Raw genomic sequence first — 21,359 nt, 5'->3', positions numbered from 1 at the left:
CTCATGTGCGGGCAGGGGCTGGGATTAAAAAATAAATATATTTCCATATATAAATATAGGTCAAAACACAAATCACGACAAGAGAGACAACACAACTCTACATGAAGAGAGACCTAAGACAACAACATAGCATGGCAGCACCACAACATGACAACACAGCATGGTAGCAACACAACATGGTAGCAACACATGACAACAACATGGTAGCAACACATGACAACAACATGGCAGCACCACAACATGACAACACAGCATGGTAGCAACACAACATGGTAGCAACACATGACAACAACGTGGTAGCAACACATGACAACAACATGGTAGCAACACAACATGTCAACACAGCACGGCACCAACACAACATGACAACACAGCATGGTAGCAACACAACATGACAACAACATGGTAGCAACACAACATTGCAGCAACACATGACAACACAGCATGGTAGCAACACAACATGGTAGCAACACATGACAACAACATGGTAGCAACACATGACAACAACATGGTAGCAACACATGACAACACAGCATGGTAGCAACACAACATGGTAGCAACACATGACAACAACATGGTAGCAACACAACATGACAACACAGCACGGCACCAACACAACATGACAACACAGCATGGTAGCAACACAACATGACAACAACATGGTAGCAACACAACATGGTAGCAACACATGACAACACAGCATGGTAGCAACACAACATGACAACACAGCACGCACCAACACAACATGACAACACAGCATGGTAGCAACACAACATGACAACAACATGGTAGCTACACAACATGGCAGCAACACATGACAACACAGCATGGTAGCAACACAACATGGTAGCAACACATGACAACAACATGGTAGCAACACATGACAACAACATGGTAGCAACACATGACAACACAGCATTGTAGCAACACAACATGGTAGCAACACATGACAACAACATGGTAGGAACACAACATGACAACACAGCACGGCACCAACACAACATGACAACAACATGGTAGCAACACAACATGGTAGCAACACATGACAACAACATGGTAGCAACACATGACAACAACATGGTAGCAACACATGACAACACAGCATGGTAGCAACACAACATGGTAGCAACACATGACAACAACATGGTAGCAACACATGACAACAACATGGTAGCAACACAACATGACAACACAGCACGGCACCAACACAACATGACAACAACATGGTAGCAACACAACATGGCAGCAACACATGACAACACAGCATGGTAGCAACACAACATGGTAGCAACACATGACAACAACATGGTAGCAACATATGACAACAACATGGTAGCAAAACATGACAACACAGCATGGTAGCAACACAACATGGTAGCAACACATGACAACAACATGGTAGCAACACAACATGACAACACAGCACGGCACCAACACAACATGACAACACAGCATGGTAGCAACACAACATGACAACAACATGGTAGCAACACAACATGGTAGCAACACATGACAACACAGCATGGTAGCAACACAACATGACAACACAGCACGCACCAACACAACATGACAACACAGCATGGTAGCAACACAACATGACAACAACATGGTAGCTACACAACATGGCAGCAGAACATGACAACACAGCATGGTAGCAACACAACATGGTAGCAACACATGACAACAACATGGTAGCAACACATGACAACAACATGGTAGCAACACATGACAACACAGCATGGTAGCAACACAACATGGTAGCAACACATGACAACAACATGGTAGCAACACATGACAACAACATGGTAGCAACACAACATGACAACACAGCACGGCACCAACACAACATGACAACACAGCACGGTAGCAACACAACATGACAACACATCATGGCAGCAACACAACTTGACAACACAGCATGGCAGCAACACAACATGACAACACATCATGGCAGCAACACAACTTGACAACACAGCATGGCAGCAACACAACTTGACAACACAGCATGCATATTTTTTTTATTTCACCTTTATTTAACAAGGCAAGTCAGTTAAGAACAAATTCTTATTTACAATGACGACCTACCAAAAGGCAAAAGGCCTCCTGCGGGGATGGGGGCTCTCCATGATTGAGTCTTTGAATGAGGAGATTGAGATAAAACTGTCCGGTTTGAGTGTTTTTTGCAGCTCGTTCCAGTCGCTAGCTGCAGTGAACTGAAAAGAGGAGCGACCCAGGGATGTGTGTGCTTTGGGGACCTTTAACAGAATGACTGGCAGAACGGGTGTTGTGTGGAGGATGAGGGCTGCAGTAGGTATCTCAGATAGGGGGGGGAGTGAGGCCTCAGAGGGTTGTGGAGGATGAGGGCTGCAGTAGATATCTCAGATAGGGCTGTGTGAGGCCTAAGAGGGTTTAATAAATAAGCATCAACCAGTGGGTTTTGCGACAGGGTCTACAGAGATGACCAGTTTACAGAGGAGTATAAAGTGCAGTGATGTGTCCTAGAAGAAGAAGGACAACATTCCCCCCAGCCTGCTACCGTTGACACCAGACAGGAAGGAAAACATTCCCCCCACATGCTACCGTTGACACCAGACAGGAAGGACAACATTCCCCCCAGCCTGCTACCGTTGCACCAGACAGGAAGGACAACATTCCCCCCAGCCTGCTACCGTTGCACCAGACAGGAAGGAAAACATTCCCCCCAGCCTGCTACCGTTGCACCAGACAGGAAGGAAAACATTCCCCCCAGCCTGCTACCGTTGCACCAGACAGGAAGGAAAACATTCCCCCCAGCCTGCTACCGTTGACACCAGACAGGAAGGACAACATTCCCCCCAGCCTGCTACCGTTGACACCAGACAGGAAGGAAAACATTCCCCCCAGCCTGCTACCGTTGACACCAGACAGGAAGGAAAACATTCCCCCCAGCCTGCTACCGTTGACACCAGACAGGAAGGACAACATTCCCCCCAGCCTGCTACCGTTGACACCAGACAGGAAGGACAACATTCCCCCCAGCCTGCTACCGTTGACACCAGACAGGAAGGACAACATTCCCCCCAGCCTGCTACCGTTGACACCAGACAGGAAGGACAACATTCCCCCCACATGCTACCGTTGACACCAGACAGGAAGGACAACATTCCCCTCAGCCTGCTACCGTTGACACCAGACAGGAAGGACAACATTCCCCCCACCATTACACCACCTCCCCCAGCCTGCTACCGTTGACACCAGACAGGAAGGGGCCACGGATTGATACTGCTTACGCCAAATCCTGACTCTGCCATCAGCGTGACGCAACAGGAACCTGAATTCGTCGGGGGGACCGAGCAATGTTTTTCGACTACTCAATTATCCAGTGTTGGTGATGTCCCAGTGACAGGGACACCTTGTTTTTAGCTGATAGGAGAGGAACCCCGATGTGGTCGTCTGTAGCCAATCCGTGACAAGGACCGACGAGTTGTGTGTTCCCGAGATGCCGTTCTGCACACCACTGTTGTACTGCACTGTTATTTGTCTGTTAGCTATTCTAGTTCCAACTTGGAGCTGATTTCTCCCACCAGGGCTGTCGCTGACTGGATGTTATTTGTCTGTTAGCTATTCTAGTTCCAACTTGGAGCTGATTTCTCCCACTAGGGCTGTCGCTGACTGGATGTTTTTTGTTTGCCGCACCAACCCTAGACAGCGTCGTGTGGAAAAGCCCAGGAGTCCAGCTCTTTTCTGAGACACTGGATCAGGCTTGCCTGGCAGCGGAGATCAGACCACGTTCAAAGTCGCTTAGGTCCCTCGCCCCTTCTAAATGTCAACGGAACAGTAACTGAATGCCTCGAAGCCTGTCTGCCTGATTTATATAGCAAGACACAGCCACGTGACTCACTGTCTATAGGACTGTGTATTTAGAGTTTTAGAATTTAGAATATTGTGTATTTAGAGATTTAGAATGTTAGAATTTAGTTTTAGAAATTAGAATAGTGTATTTAGAGGTTTAGAGTTTTAGAATTTAGTTTTAGAATTTAGAATATTGTTCTAGGGGGAAGGGGGAGAAAGAGAGAGTGACAGACAGAGAGAGGACTCTCTCCCTGTGGCAACCATCTCGTAGTCATTGTTCTGAGGGCAGATATTGTTACAACCTCCGCTCCTCCCCGCCAGACAGCCTGCTGAATGTTACCATGGCAATCAACTAGCGTCTAGGGCCCATCAGCCATGCTGCCTCATCACGACTCGGGTTACTAACAGCATAGTCAGGTTACACACACACAGCTTGAGACAGCCTGTATTTATTTATATGTATTTCACCTTTATTTAACTAGTTAGTTAAGAACAAATTCTTATTTACAATGACGGCCTATGCCGGCCAAAACCTGACCCGGACGATGTTGGGCCAATAGCGGGACACCCAATGGGACTCCAAAATCACGGCCGGTTGTGATTTTACGACATGGCCCCCTGCTGATCCATCACGACTGGTAACCGTGCCAACGTAACCGGGGTTTACAACTGATTTCTTCTGTCGCGACGTCCCTCTAAAGACCTTCTGCTAGCCTGCTAGCCCCGGCCCGCTAGCCGTCTGAATCGCCGTGTCTCCAGTTCGCCCAGCTACTCACAGGACCCAATGATCACTCGGCTACGCACACCTCTCTCTAATGTCAATATACCTTGTCCATTGCTGTTTTGGTTAGTAATTATGGCCTTATTTCACCGTAGAGCCTCTAGCCCTGCTCAATAAGCCTTAGCTAAGCCTTTAGTTCCACCTCCCACACATGCGATGACCTCACCTGGTTTAAATGATGTTTCTAGAGACAATATCTCTCTCATTATCACTCAATGCCTAGGTTTACCTCCACTGTATTCACATCCTACCATACCTTTGTCTGAACATTATGCCTTGAATCTATTCTATCGTGCCCAGAAACCTGCTCCTTTTACTCTGTTCCGGACGTACTAGACAACCAGTTCTTATAGCTTTTAGCCGTACCCTTATCCTACTCCTCCTCTGTTCCTCTGGTGATGTAGAGGTGAATCCAGGACCTGCAGTGCTTAGCTCCACTCCTATTCCCCAGGCGCTATCATGTGTTGACTTCTGTAACCGTAAAAGCCTTGGATTCATGCATGTTAACATTAGAAACCTCCTCCCTAAGTTTGTTTTATTCACTGCCTCAGCACACTCTGCCAACCCGGATGTCCTAGTCGTGTCTGAATCCTGGCTTAGGAAGACCACCAAAAAACCCAAAATTTCCATCCCTAACTATACCATTTTCCGACAAGATAGAACTGCCAAAAGGGGCGGAGTTGCAATCTACTGCAGAGTCTGCACAGCCTGCAGAGTTCTGTCTTACTATTCAGGTCTGTGCCCAAACAATTTGAGCTTCTACTTTAAAAATGCACATTTCCAGAAACAGTTGCCGCCTGCTACCGACCCCCCTCAGCCCCCAGCTGTGCCCTGGACTCCATATGTGAATTGATCGCCCCCCAACTATCTTCAGACCTTGTGCTGTTAGGTGACCTAAACTGGGACATGCTTAACACCCCAGCCATCCTACAATCTAAGCTTGATGCCCTCAATCTCACACAAATTATCAATGAACCTACCAGGTACAACCCCAAATCCGTAAACACGGGCACTGCTGTCTTCAACCAGGATATCAGCGATCACTGCCTCATTGCCTGCGTCCGTAATGGGTCTGCGGTCAAACGACCACCCCTCATCACTGTCAAACGCTCCCTAAAACACTTAAGTGAGCAGGCCTTTCTAATCGACCTGATGAGGGTATCCTGGAAGGATATTGACCTCATCCCGTCAGTAGCGGATGACTGGTTATTCTTTAAAAGTGCCTTCCTCACCATCTTAAAAAAGCATGCCCCATTCAGAAAATGTAGAACCAGTAAGGATAGCTTTTTCAAACAGAAATTTGCATTTGCAACTCAAAAAAGTTCTGGGACACTGTGAAGTCCATGGAGAATAAGAGCACCTCCTTCCAGCTGCCCAATGCACTGAGGCTAGGTAACACTGTCACCACTGATAATTCCATGATAATTGAGAATTTCAATAATAATTTTTCTATGGCTGGCCATGCTTTCCACCTGGCTACCCCTACACTGGTTAACAGCCCTGCACCACCCACAGCACCCCGCCAAAGCCCCGACAGCAACTTGACCAAGCCTCCCCCAAATCCAGATAGCTGTTCTGAAAGAGCTGCAAAATCTGGACCCCTACAAATCAGCCGGGCTAGACAATCTGGACCCTCTCTAAAATTATCAGCAGAAATTGTTGCAACCCCTATTACAAGCCTTTTCAACCCCTCTTTCGTGTTGTCTGAGATTCCCAAAGATCGGAAAGCTGCTGTGGAGACAAATCTAGACCAAAACTGCTACAGACCTATATCTATTGTTGCTAACATTTACGATAGCAAATTTCAATTTACAAATTTTTTTTTTGACATTTTCGTCTTTTGAGCTTCTAGTCATGAAATCTATGCAGCCTACTCAATCACTTTTTATAGCTACTGTTTACAGGCCTCCTGGGCCATATACAGCGTTTCTCACTGAGTTCCCTGAATTCCTATCGGACCTTGTAGTCATAGCAGATAATATTCTAATCTTTGGTGACTTTAATATTCACATGGAAAAGTCCACAGACCCACTCCAAAAGGCTTTCGGAGCCATCATCGACTCAGTGGGTTTTGTCCAACATGTCTCTGGACCCACTCACTGTCACAGTCATACGCTGGACCTAGTTTTGTCCCATGGAATAAATGTGGTGGATCTTAATGTTTTTCCTCATAATCCTGGACTATCGGACCACCATTTTATTACGTTTGCAATTGCAACAAATAATCTGCTTAGACCCCAACCAAGGAACATCAAAAGTCGTGCTATAAATTCACAGACAACACAAAGATTCCTTGATGCCCTTCCAGACTCCCTCTGCCTACCCAAGGACGCCAGAGGACAAAAATCAGTTAACCACCTAACTGAGGATCTCAATTTAACCTTGCGCAATACCCTAGATGCAGTTGCACCCCTAAAAACTAAAAAAATGTCTCATAAGAAACTAGCTCCCTGGTACACAGAAAATAACCGAGCTCTGAAGCAAGCTTCCAGAAAATTGGAACGGAAATGGCGCCACACCAAACTGGAAGTCTTCCGACTAGCTTGGAAGGACGGTACCGTGCAGTACCGTAGAGCCCTTACTGCTGCTCGATCATCCTATTTTTCTAACTTAATTGAGGAAAATAAGAACAATCCGAAATTCCTTTTTAATACTGTCGCAAATCTAACTAAAAAGCAGCATTCCCCAAGAGAGGATGACTTTCACTTTAGCAGTGATAAATTCATGAACTTCTTTGAGGAAAAGATTATGATTATTAGAAAGCAAATTACGGACTCCTCTTTAAACCTGCGTATTCCTCCAAACCTCAGTTGTCCTGAGTCTGCACAACTCTGCCAGGACCTAGGATCAAGAGAGACGCTCAAGTGTTTTAGTACTATATCTCTTGACACAATGATGAAAATAATCATGGCCTCTAAACCTTCAAGCTGCATACTGGACCCTATTCCAACTAAACTACTGAAAGAGCTGCTTCCTGTGCTTGGCCCTCCTATGTTGAACATAATAAACGGCTCTCTATCCACTGGATGTGTACCAAACTCACTAAAAGTGGCAGTAATAAAGCCTCTCTTGAAAAAGCCAAACCTTGACCCAGAAAATATAAAAAACTATCGGCCTATATCGAATCTTCCATTCCTCTCAAAAATTTTAGAGAAAGCTGTTGCGCAGCAACTCACTGCCTTCCTGAAGACAAACAATGTATACGAAATGCTTCAGTCTGGTTTTAGACCCCATCATAGCACTGAGACGGCACTTGTGAAGGTGGTAAATGACATTTTAATGGCATCGGACCGAGGCTCTGCATCTGTCCTCGTGCTCCTAGACCTTAGTGCTGCTTTTGATACCATCGATCACCACATTCTTTTGGAGAGATTGGAAACCCAAATTGGTCTACACGGACATGTTCTGGCCTGGTTTAGATCTTATCTGTCGGAAAGATATCAGTTTGTCTCTGTGAATGGTTTGTCCTCTGACAAATCAACTGTAAATTTCGGTGTTCCTCAAGGTTCCGTTTTAGGACCACTATTGTTTTCACTATATATTTTACCTCTTGGGGATGTTATTCGAAAACATAATGTAAACTTTCACTGCTATGCGGATGACACACAGCTGTACATTTCAATGAAACATGGTGAAGCCCCAAAATTGCCCTCGCTAGAAGCATGTGTTTCAGACATAAGGAAGTGGATGGCTGCAAACTTTCTACTATTAAACTCGGACAAAACAGAGATGCTTGTTCTAGGTCCCAAGAAACAAAGAGATCTTCTGTTGAATCTGACAATTAATCTTAATGGTTGTACAGTCGTCTCAAATAAAACTGTGAAGGACCTCGGCGTTACTCTGGACCCTGATCTCTCTTTTGAAGAACATATCAAGACCATTTCGAGGACAGCTTTTTTCCATCTACGTAACATTGCAAAAATCAGAAACTTTCTGTCCAAAAATGATGCAGAAAAATTAATCCATGCTTTTGTCACTTCTAGGTTAGACTACTGCAATGCTCTATTTTCCGGCTACCCGGATAAAGCACTAAATAAACTTCAGTTAGTGCTAAATACGGCTGCTAGAATCCTGACTAGAACCAAAAAATTTGATCATATTACTCCAGTGCTAGCCTCTCTACACTGGCTTCCTGTCAAAGCAAGGGCTGATTTCAAGGTTTTACTGCTAACCTACAAAGCATTACATGGGCTTGCTCCTACCTATCTCTCTGATTTGGTCCTGCCGTACATACCTACACGTACGCTACGGTCACAAGACGCAGGCCTCCTAATTGTCCCTAGAATTTCTAAGCAAACAGCTGGAGGCAGGGCTTTCTCCTATAGAGCTCCATTTTTATGGAACGGTCTGCCTACCCATGTCAGAGACGCAAACTCGGTCTCAACCTTTAAGTCTTTACTGAAGACTCATCTCTTCAGTGGGTCATATGATTGAGTGTAGTCTGGCCCAGGAGTGGGAAGGTGAACGGAAAGGCTCTGGAGCAACGAACCGCCCTTGCTGTCTCTGCCTGGCCGGTTCCCCTCTTTCCACTGGGATTCTCTGCCTCTAACCCTATTACAGGGGCTGAGTCACTGGCTTGCTGGGGCTCTCTCATGCCATCCCTGGAGGGGGTGCGTCACCTGAGTGGGTTGATTCACTGTTGTGGTCATCCTGTCTGGGTTGGCGCCCCCCCCTTGGGTTGTGCCGTGGCGGAGATCTTTGTGGGCTATACTCAGCCTTGTCTCAGGATGGTAAGTTGGTGGTTGAAGATATCCCTCTAGTGGTGTGGGGGCTGTGCTTTGGCAAAGTGGGTGGGGTTATATCCTTCCTGTTTGGCCCTGTCCGGGGGTGTCCTCGGATGGGGCCACAGTGTCTCCTGACCCCTCCTGTCTCAGCCTCCAGTATTTATGCTGCAGTAGTTTATGTGTCGGGGGGCTGGGGTCAGTTTGTTATATCTGGAGTACTTCTCCTGTCCTATTCGGTGTCCTGTGTGAATCTAAGTGTGCGTTCTCTAATTCTCTCCTTCTCTCTTTCTCTCTTTCTTTCTCTCTCTCGGAGGACCTGAGCCCTAGGACCATGCCCCAGGACTACCTGACATGATGACTCCTTGCTGTCCCCAGTCCACCTGGCCATGCTGCTGTTCCAGTTTCAACTGACCTGAGCCCTAGGACCATGCCCCAGGACTACCTGACATGATGACTCCTTGCTGTCCCCAGTCCACCTGGCCATGCTGCTGCTCCAGTTTCAACTTCCACCTGACTGTGCTGCTGCTCCAGTTTCAACTGTTCTGCCTTATTATTATTCGACCATGCTGGTCATTTATGAACATTTGAACATCTTGGCCATGTTCTGTTATAATCTCCACCCGGCACAGCCAGAAGAGGACTGGCCACCCCACATAGCCTGGTTCCTCTCTAGGTTTCTTCCTAGGTATTGGCCTTTCTAGGGAGTTTTTCCTAGCCACCGTGCTTCTACACCTGCATTGCTTGCTGTTTGGGGTTTTCGGCTGGGTTTCTGTACAGCACTTTGAGATATCAGCTGATGTACGAAGGGCTATATTAATAAATTTGATTTGATTTGATATCCTACCCTGCCTTTCTAAGGTCTTTGAAAGCAAAGTTAACAAACAGGTCACCGACAATTTCGAATCCCACCGTACCTTCTCCACTGTGCAATCTGGTTTCAGAGCTGGTCATGGGTGCACCTCAGCCAAGCTCAAGGTCCTAAACGATATCAAAACCGCCATAGATAAAAGACAGTACTATGCAGCCGTCTTCATCGACCTGGCCAAGGCTTTCGACTCTGTCAATCACCACATTTTTATCGGCAGACAATAGCCTTGGCTTCTCAAATGATTGCCCCGCCTGGTTCACCAACTACTTCTCAGACAGGGTTCAGTGTGTCAAATCGGAGGACCTGTTGTCCGGACCTCTGGCAGTCTCTATGGGGGTGCCACAGGGTTCAATTCCCGGACCGACACTTTTCTCTGTAAACATCAATGATGTTGCTCTTGCTGCTGGTGATTCTCTGATCCACCTCTACGCAGACGACACCATTCTGTATACTTCTGGCCCTTCTTTGGGCACTGTGTTAACTAACCTCCAGAAGAGCTTCAATGCCATACAACTCTCCTTCCGTGGCCTCCAACTGCTCTTAAATGCAAGTAAAACTAAATGCATGCTCTTCAACCGATCGCTGCCCACACCTTCCCACCCGCCTAGCATCACTACTCTGGACGGTGCTGACTTAGAGTATGTGGACAACTACAAATACCTAGGTGTCTGGTTAGACTGTAAACCCTCCTTCCAGACTCACATTGAGCATCTCCAATCCAAAATTAAATCTAGAATCGGCTTCCTAATTCGCAACATATTTACCTACCTCATCCCCATACTGTTTTTATTTATGTACTTTTCTGCTCTTTTGCACACCAGTATCTCTACTTGCACTCCAGTGTTAATCTGCTAAATTGTAATTATTCTCTCCTATGGCCTATTTATTGCCTACATGCCTTTTGCACACAATGTATGTAGACTATTGTTTTCTACTGTGTTATTGACTTGTTTATTGTGTTATTGACTTGTTTATTGTTTACTCCATGTGTAACTCTGTGTTGTCTGTTCACACTGCTATGCTTTATCTTGGCCAGGTCGCAGTTGTAAATGAGAACTTGTTCTCAACTAGCCTACCTGGTTAAATAAAGGTGTTCTCAACTAGCCTACCTGGTTAAATAAAGGTGTTCTCAACTAGCCTACCTGGTTAAATAAAGGTGTTCTCAACTAGCCTACCTGGTTAAATAAAGGTGTTCTCAACTAGCCTACCTGGTTAAATAAAGGTGAAATAAATAAATACATTTTAAAAATGGAAGCTGTGTTTATGAGCCAGATGACAGAGGTACAATCTCATTACAAAAATGTTTTAAAATGGTTTGGCTGTCCCCATGGGATACCCCAGAAAACTACAATATCAGAACAAGGCAGAAGGAAAACACATACCTGAGTTGACATACCTGAGTCTACAAAGAATCAGTCTCACCCCCCCCCGCCTCACCTCTCTGTCTGTCTGTCTGTCTGTCTGTCTGTCTGTCTGTCTGTCTGTCTGTCTGTCTGTCTGTCTGTCTGTCTGTCTGTCTGTCTGTCTGTCTGTCTGTCTGTCTGTCTGTCTGTCTGTCTGTCCTTCCCTCCCTCTCACATACCTGAGTCTATGTTTACAAAGAATCAGTCTCACCTCTCTGTCTGTCTGTCTGTCTGTCTGTCTGTCTGTCTGTCTGTCTGTCTGTCTGTCTGTCTGTCTGTCTGTCTGTCTGTCTGTCCTTCCTTCCCTCTCACATACCTGAGTCTATGTTTACAAAGAATCAGTCTCACCTCTCTGTCTGTCTGTCTGTCTGTCTGTCTGTCTGTCTGTCTGTCTGTCTGTCTGTCTGTCTGTCTGTCTGTCTGTCTGTCTGTCTGTCTGTCTGTCTGTCTGTCTGTCTGTCTGTCTGTCTGTCTGTCTCTCCTTCCCTCCCTCTCACATACCTGAGTCTATGTTTACAAAGAATCAGTCTCACCTCTCTGTCTGTCTGTCTGTCTGTCTGTCTGTCTGTCTGTCTGTCTGTCTGTCTGTCTGTCTGTCTGTCTGTCTGTCTGTCTGTCTGTCCTTCCCTCCCTCTCACATACCTGAGTCTATGTTTACAAAGAATCAGTCTCACCTCTCTGTCTGTCTGTCTGTCTGTCTGTCTGTCTGTCTGTCTGTCTGTCTGTCTGTCTGTCTGTCTGTCTGTCTGTCTGTCTGTCCTTCCTTCCCTCTCACATACCTGAGTCTATGTTTACAAAGAATCAGTCTCACCTCTCTGTCTGTCTGTCTGTCTGTCTGTCTGTCTGTCTGTCTGTCTGTCTGTCTGTCTGTCTGTCTGTCTGTCTGTCTGTCTGTCTGTCTGTCTGTCTGTCTGTCTGTCTGTCCCCATGGGATAACCCAGAAAGCTACCATATCAAAACAAGGCAGAAGGAAAACACATACCTGTCTGTCTGTCTGTCTGTCTGTCTGTCTGTCTGTCTGTCTGTCTGTCTGTCTGTCTGTCTGTCTGTCTGTCTGTCTGTCTGTCTGTCTGTCTGTCTGTCTGTCTGTCTGTCTGTCCCTCCTTCCCTCCCTCCCTCTCTCTCTTTAACTAGTCTGACCAGCTCTTGGTCTGTAGAATAGCACACAGAAAGAGAAAGTCAGCTTGGTTATATTTCTCTCCTTCTAATTCCTTGTGAGGGAACCATTTTATTTGACCTAATGAGTACAACACAGCTTTGGTTACACCCCATAGCTGAGGGAAGGAGGGGTGGTGTTCATAAAATCAGTTTACTGGGCCTTTACTAGTCCGGTATTAACAGACCTTTACTAGTCCTGTATTACTAGTCCTGTATTAACAGACCTTTACTAGTCCTGTATTAACAGACCTTTACTAGTCCTGTGTTACTAGTCCTGTATTAACAGACCTTTAACTAGTCCTGTATTACTAGTCCTGTATTACTAGTCCTGTATTACTAGTCCTGTATTACTAGTCCTATATTACTAGTCCTGTATTACTAGTCCTGTATTAACAGACCTTTACTAGTCCTGTATTAACAGACCTTTACTAGTCCTGTATTAACAGACCTTTACTAGTCCTGTATTAACAGACCTTTACTAGTCCTGTATTAACAGACCTTTACTAGTCCTGTATTAACAGACCTTTACTAGTCCTGTATTAATAGACCTTTACTAGTCCTGTATTAACAGACCTTTACTAGTCCTGTATTAACAGACCTTTACTAGTCCTGTATTAACAGACCTTTACTAGTCCTGTATTAACAGACCTTTACTAGTCCTGTATTAGTGGACCTTTACTAGTCCTGTGTTAACAGACCTTTACTAGTCCTGTGTTAATAGACCTTTACTAGTCCTGTATTAACAGACCTTTACTAGTCCTGTGTTAACAGACCTTTACTAGTCCTGTGTTAACAGACCTTTACTAGTCCTGTGTTAACAGACCTTTACTAGTCCTGTGTTAACAGGCCTTTACTAGTCCTGTATTAACAGACCTTTACTAGTCCTGTATTAACAGACCTTTACTAGTCCTGTATTAGAGGACCTTTACTAGTCCTGTGTTAACAGACCTTTACTAGTCCTGTATTAGTGGACCTTTACTAGTCCTGTATTAACAGACCTTTACTAGTCCTGTATTAGTGGACCTTTACTAGTCCTGTATTAACAGACCTTTACTAGTCCTGTATTAACAGACCTTTACTAGTCCTGTATTAACAGACCTTTACTAGTCCTGTGTTAGTGGACCTTTACTAGTCCTGTATTAACAGACCTTTACTAGTCCTGTATTAACAGACCTTTACTAGTCCTGTATTAACAGACCTTTACTAGTCCTGTATTAACAGACCTTTACTAGTCCTGTATTAGAGGACCTTTACTAGTCCTGTATTAACAGACCTTTACTAGTCCTGTATTAACAGACCTTTACTAGTCCTGTATTAACAGACCTTTACTAGTCCTGTATTAACAGACCTTTACTAGTCCTGTATTAACAGACCTTTACTAGTCCTGTATTAGTGGACCTTTACCAGTCCTGTGTTAACAGACCTTTACTAGTCCTGTGTTAATAGACCTTTACTAGTCCTGTATTAACAGACCTTTACTAGTCCTGTGTTAACAGACCTTTACTAGTCCTGTGTTAACAGACCTTTACTAGTCCTGTGTTAACAGACCTTTACTAGTCCTGTGTTAACAGGCCTTTACTAGTCCTGTATTAACAGACCTTTACTAGTCCTGTATTAACAGACCTTTACTAGTCCTGTATTAACAGACCTTTACTAGTCCTGTATTAGAGGACCTTTACTAGTCCTGTGTTAACAGACCTTTACTAGTCCTGTGTTAACAGACCTTTACTAGTCCTTTATTAGTGGACCTTTACTAGTCCTGTATTAACAGACCTTTACTAGTCCTGTATTAGTGGACCTTTACTAGTCCTGTATTAACAGACCTTTACTAGTCCTATATTAACAGACCTTTACTAGTCCTGTGTTAGTGGACCTTTACTAGTCCTGTATTAACAGACCTTTACTACTCCTGTATTAACAGACCTTTACTAGTCCTGTATTAACAGACCTTTACTAGTCCTGTATTAGAGGACCTTTACTAGTCCTGTATTAACAGACCTTTACTAGTCCTGTATTAACAGACCTTTACTAGTCCTGTATTAACAGACCTTTACTAGTCCTGTATTAACAGACCTTTACTAGTCCTGTATTAGTGGACCTTTACTAGTCCTGTGTTAACAGACCTTTACTAGTCCTGTGTTAATAGACCTTTACTAGTCCTGTATTAACAGACCTTTACTAGTCCTGTGTTAACAGACCTTTACTAGTCCTGTGTTAACAGACCTTTACTAGTCCTGTGTTAACAGACCTTTACTAGTCCTGTGTTAACAGGCCTTTACTAGTCCTGTATTAACAGACCTTTACTAGTCCTGTATTAACAGACCTTTACTAGTCCTGTATTAACAGACCTTTACTAGTCCTGTATTAGAGGACCTTTACTAGTCCTGTGTTAACAGACCTTTACTAGTCCTGTATTAGTGGACCTTTACTAGTCCTGTATTAACAGACCTTTACTAGTCCTGTATTAGTGGACCTTTACTAGTCCTGTATTAACAGACCTTTACTATTCCTGTATTAACAGACCTTTACTAGTCCTGTGTTAGTGGACCTTTACTAGTCCTGTATTAACAGACCTTTACTAGTCCTGTATTAACAGACCTTTACTAGTCCTGTATTAGTGGACCTTTACTAGTCCTGTATTAACAGACCTTTACTAGTCCTGTATTAGAGGACCTTTACTAGTCCTGTATTAACAGACCTTTACTAGTCCTGTATTAACAGACCTTTACTAGTCCTGTATTAACAGACCTTTACTAGTCCTGTATTAACAGACCTTTACTAGTCCTGTATTAACAGACCTTTACTAGTCCTGTATTAGTGGACCTTTACTAGTCCTGTGTTAACAGACCTTTACTAGTCCTGTGTTAATAGACCTTTACTAGTCCTGTATTAACAGACCTTTACTAGTCCTGTGTTAACAGACCTTTACTAGTCCTGTGTTAACAGACCTTTACTAGTCCTGTGTTAACAGACCTTTACTAGTCCTGTGTTAACAGGCCTTTACTAGTCCTGTATTAACAGACCTTTACTAGTCCTGTATTAACAGACCTTTACTAGTCCTGTATTAACAGACATTTACTAGTCCTGTATTAGAGGACCTTTACTAGTCCTGTGTTAACAGACCTTTACTAGTCCTGTATTAGTGGACCTTTACTAGTCCTGTATTAACAGAACTTTACTAGTCCTGTATTAGTGGACCTTTACTAGTCCTGTATTAACAGACCTTTACTAGTCCTGTATTAACAGACCTTTACTAGTCCTGTATTAACAGACCTTTACTAGTCCTGTGTTAGTGGACCTTTACTAGTCCTGTATTAACAGACCTTTACTAGTCCTGTATTAACAGACCTTTACTAGTCCTGTATTAACAGACCTTTACTAGTCCTGTATTAACAGACCTTTACTAGTCCTGTATTAGAGGACCTTTACTAGTCCTGTATTAACAGACCTTTACTAGTCCTGTATTAACAGACCTTTACTAGTCCTGTATTAACAGACCTTTACTAGTCCTGTATTAACAGACCTTTACTAGTCCTGTATTAACAGACCTTTACTAGTCCTGTATTAACAGACCTTTACTAGTCCTGTGTTAGTGGACCTTTACTAGTCCTGTATTAACAGACCTTTACTAGTCCTGTATTAACAGACCTTTACTAGTCCTGTATTAACAGACCTTTACTAGTCCTGTATTAGAGTACCTTTACTAGTCCTGTATTAACAGACCTTTACTAGTCCTGTATTAACAGACCTTTACTAGTCCTGTATTAACAGACCTTTACTAGTCCTGTATTAGTGGACCTTTACTAGTCCTGTGTTAACAGACCTTTACTAGTCCTGTGTTAATAGACCTTTACTAGTCCTGTATTAACAGACCTTTACTAGTCCTGTGTTAACAGACCTTTACTAGTCCTGTGTTAACAGACCTTTACTAGTCCTGTGTTAACAGACCTTTACTAGTCCTGTGTTAACAGGCCTTTACTAGTCCTGTATTAACAGACCTTTACTAGTCCTGTATTAACAGACCTTTACTAGTCCTGTATTAACAGACCTTTACTAGTCCTGTATTAGAGGACCTTTACTAGTCCTGTGTTAACAGACCTTTACTAGTCCTGTATTAGTGGACCTTTACTAGTCCTGTATTAACAGACCTTTACTAGTCCTGTATTAGTGGACCTTTACTAGTCCTGTATTAACAGACCTTTACTAGTCCTGTATTAACAGACCTTTACTAGTCCTGTGTTAGTGGACCTTTACTAGTCCTGTATTAACAGACCTTTACTAGTCCTGTATTAACAGACCTTTACTAGTCCCGTATTAGTTTTACCTTTACTAGTCCTGTATTAACAGACCTTTACTAGTCCTGTGTTAATAGACCTTTACTAGTCCTGTATTAGAGGACCTTTACTAGTCCTGTGTTAACAGACCTTTACTAGTCCTGTGTTAACAGACCTTTACTAGTCCTGTATTAACAGACCTTTACTAGTCCTATATTAACAGACCTTTACTAGTCCTGTATTAGTGGACCTTTACTAGTCCTGTATTAACAGACCTTTACTAGTCCTGTATTAACAGACCTTTACTAGGCCTGTATTAACAGACCTTTACTAGTCCTGTATTAACAGACCTTTACTAGTCCTGTATTAGTGGACCTTTACTAGTCCTGTATTAACAGACCTTTACTAGTCCTGTGTTAATAGACCTTTACTAGTCCTGTATTAGAGGACCTTTACTAGTCCTGTGTTAATAGACCTTTACTAGTCCTGTGTTAACAGACCTTTACTAGTCCTGTATTAACAGACCTTTACTAGTCCTGTATTAACAGACCTTTACTAGTCCTGTATTAACAGACTGATATAGACATCCAATTTAGGACTCAGTTAACAGACTAATGTCCTGTTTGAAAGATATTGTAGCGATTAACATGCTGACCACACTTATCGCGACGCGTCGATGCGACATTAACTAAGGTAGAACAGACTACTGACATTATATATCAACATTAACTAAGGTAGAACATACTACTGACATTAACTAAGGTAGAACAGACTACTGACATTAACTAAGGTAGAACAGACTACTGACATTAACTAAGGTAGAACAGACTACTGACATTAACTACGGTAGAACAGACTACTGACATTAACTAAGGTAGAACAGACTACTGACATTAACTAAGGTAGAACAGACTACTGACATTATATATCAACATTAACTAAGGTAGAACAGACTACTGACATTAACTAAGGTAGAACAGACTACAGATATTAACTAAGGTGGAACAGACTACTGACATTAACTAATGTAGAACAGACTACTGACATTAACTAAGGTAGAACAGACTACTGACAATAACTAAGGTAGAACAGACAACTGACATTAACTACGGTAGAACAGACTACTGACATTAACTAAGGTAGAACAGACTACAGATATTAACTAAGGTGGAACAGACTACTGACATTAACTAATGTAGAACAGACTACTGACATTAACTAAGGTAGAACAGACTACTGACAATAACTAAGGTAGAACAGACAACTGACATTAACTAAGGTAGAACAGACTACTGACATTAACTAAGGTAGAACAGACTACTGACATTATATATCAACATTAACTAAGGTAGAACAGACTACAGACATTAACTAAGGTAGAACAGACTACAGACATTAACTAAGGTAGAACAGACTACAGACATTAACTAAGGTAGAACAGACTACTGACATTATATATCAACATTAACTAAGGTAGAACAGACTACTGACATTAACTAAGGTAGAACAGACTACTGACATTAACTAAGGTAGAACAGACTACTGACATTAACTGAGGTAGAACAGACTACTGACATTAACTAAGGTAGAACAGACTACAGACATTATATATCAACATTAACTAAGGTAGAACAGACTACTGACATTAACTAAGGTAGAACAGACTACTGACAATAACTAAGGTAGAACAGACAACTGACATTAACTACGGTAGAACAGACTACTGACATTAACTAAGGTAGAACAGACAACTGACATTAACTACGGTAGAACAGACTACTGACATTAACTAAGGTAGAACAGACTACTGACAATAACTAAGGTAGAACAGACTACTGACATTAACTAAGGTAGAACAGACTACTGACATTATATATCAACATTAACTAAGGTAGAACAGACAACTGACATTAACTAAGGTAGAACAGACTACTGACATTAACTATGGTAGAACAGACTACTGACATTAACTAAGGTAGAACAGACTACTGACATTAACTAAGGTAGAACAGACTACTGACATTATATATCAACATTAACTAAGGTAGAACAGACTACAGACATTAACTAAGGTAGAACAGACTACAGACATTAACTAAGGTAGAACAGACTACAGACATTAACTAAGGTAGAACAGACTACTGACATTATATATCAACATTAACTAAGGTAGAACAGACTACTGACATTAACTAAGGTAGAACAGACTACTGACATTAACTAAGGTAGAACAGACTACTGACATTAACTGAGGTAGAACAGACTACTGACATTAACTAAGGTAGAACAGACTACAGACATTATATATCAACATTAACTAAGGTAGAACAGACTACTGACATTAACTAATGTAGAACAGACTACTGACATTAACTAAGGTAGAACAGACTACTGACATTAACTATGGTAGAACAGACTACTGACATGAACTATGGTAGAACAGACTACTGACATTAACTATGGTAGAACAGACTACTGACATTAACTAAGGTAGAATAGACTACTGACATTAACTAAGGTAGAACAGACTACTGACATTATATATCAACATTAACTAAGGTAGAACAGACTACTGACATTAACTAAGGTAGAACAGACTACTGACATTATATATCAACATTAACTAAGGTAGAACATACTACTGACATTAACTAAGGTAGAACAGACTACTGACATTATATATCAACATTAACTAAGGTAGAACAGACTACAGACATTATATATCAACATTAACTAAGGTAGAACAGACTACGGACATTAACTAAGGTAGAACAGACTACAGACATTAACTAAGGTAGAACAGACTACTGACATTATATATCAACATTAACTAAGGTAGAACATACTACTGACATTAACTGAGGTAGAACAGACTACTGTCTGTAGTTACTCGGACAACATCCTGGTCACACGGTCATGTGACATTCAGTGTGCGTCCCAAACACCACCCAAATCACAATGCAGCCTCTTGTCATAAATAGTGCACTGTACAGTGAACAGGGTGCCATTAGGACATAATGGCACTCAGTGTGTACTTATGTAGATTTATCATAATGCTGTGTGCTCTCTGCTCTCTCTCTGGGTCAATGTTTTTGCAGGTGAGGTAGGTGCAGGTGAGGTATATGGACATTAACTAGAGAGAGAAAATGGCCCGTTTTCTATTGTCTCCGTGGTAAGACATAGTCATGCTCTGTGTGAGACGGAGACAGAAAGGGAATGAATGGAGGAATGGATAGATGCGGAGAGAGAGTTACAGAAAGAGTGAGGCATTGTGGGTGATCGAGGGCTTCCCGAGTGGCGCAGCGGTCTAAGCTACTGCATCTCAGTGCTTGAGGCGTTACTACAGACACCCTGGTTCGATCACAGGCTGTATCACAACCCGGCTGTGATTGGGAGTCCCCATAGGGCGGCGCACAATTGGCCCAGTATCGTCCGGGTTTGGTTGTTGTTGGCCGTCGTTGTGAATAAGAATTGGTTCTTAAATTACTTGCCTAGTTAAATAAAGGTTCAATGAAATGTGGTGTTGTTTTAAATCGAGAAAGACACACTGTGGTCAGCGGAAAAACACTGACTAGGCAGCCTAGACTACCCACAGCGAGATGCACCTGCTTAGGTGTCCTGCTTTGGTTACGACACTCTCTCTCTCTCCCTCTCTGTCTTTCTTCTCTCTCTATCAACCGCGTCTATTGGACGCTACAACTTTACTGCTATTCGGTCATAGATACGAGGTTATGTTGCACCTGTATATTTTGAAACCACACGCAAACACACACGCACCAGCAGGCGCGCGCACACACACACACACACGCACGGACACCTGTTGCTGCTGCCTACTAGCGGGAAGTTTCGGCTTACCTTAGTTCCTTTTACACGGTAGAAAGGGTGAGGGGAAGGGAGGCAACTATCCAGAGTCCACCTGAACGACAGGTTGAAAAATTAAATAAATACTAAATTCTGAAAAAGTGTCCGTATTAATTAAATGGAAAGGACGGGTTAGCTGCTGTGCTGCGGCTCCAGTCCAGATGCGTCTGGTAACGGCTGGTCGAAGACAGTCTCCGATCCAACTCCGACTGGCCTTCTCTGGGGCGGGACTTAGCTCTGCGCTACCTCCGAAATGAAGGGAGTGGCAGAGAGAGAGAGAGAGGAAGACTGTACTCTCTGTTTAGGGCCAGATAGCATTCTAGTTTGCTCTGTGTTTTTGTTGTAAATTCTTTGCAAATTCTTTGTCATGTAATTCTCTTTCTGTTTTCTCATGATTTGGTTGGGTCTTTCCCATGCCAATGAAGCCCTTTGAGTTGAGAGAGAGACTACAACACTGTA

The 21,359-nt window shown here is 43.1% G+C and overlaps 1 protein-coding gene across 1 annotated transcript in view; it reads right to left on the bottom strand.

Annotated features, from left to right (window-relative positions):
* LOC116360057 (2-hydroxyacylsphingosine 1-beta-galactosyltransferase) overlaps positions 1-21,120 on the bottom strand; it is an 87,454-nt gene extending 66,334 nt beyond the window's left edge. Inside the window, exon 1 of the mRNA XM_031814538.1 lies at positions 20,895-21,120. The gene's annotated coding sequence lies outside the window, so the exon portion shown is untranslated. The remainder of the gene's footprint in view (positions 1-20,894) is intronic.
* Between the last annotated feature and the right edge of the window lie 239 nt (positions 21,121-21,359).

This window comes from Oncorhynchus kisutch, unplaced genomic scaffold (assembly GCF_002021735.2).
Source record: "Oncorhynchus kisutch isolate 150728-3 unplaced genomic scaffold, Okis_V2 Okis07a-Okis12b_hom, whole genome shotgun sequence".
Lineage (NCBI taxonomy): Eukaryota > Metazoa > Chordata > Actinopteri > Salmoniformes > Salmonidae > Oncorhynchus > Oncorhynchus kisutch.
Note: the sequence above shows the minus strand (reverse complement) of the source record. Positions and strands in the feature narration are given on the sequence as shown.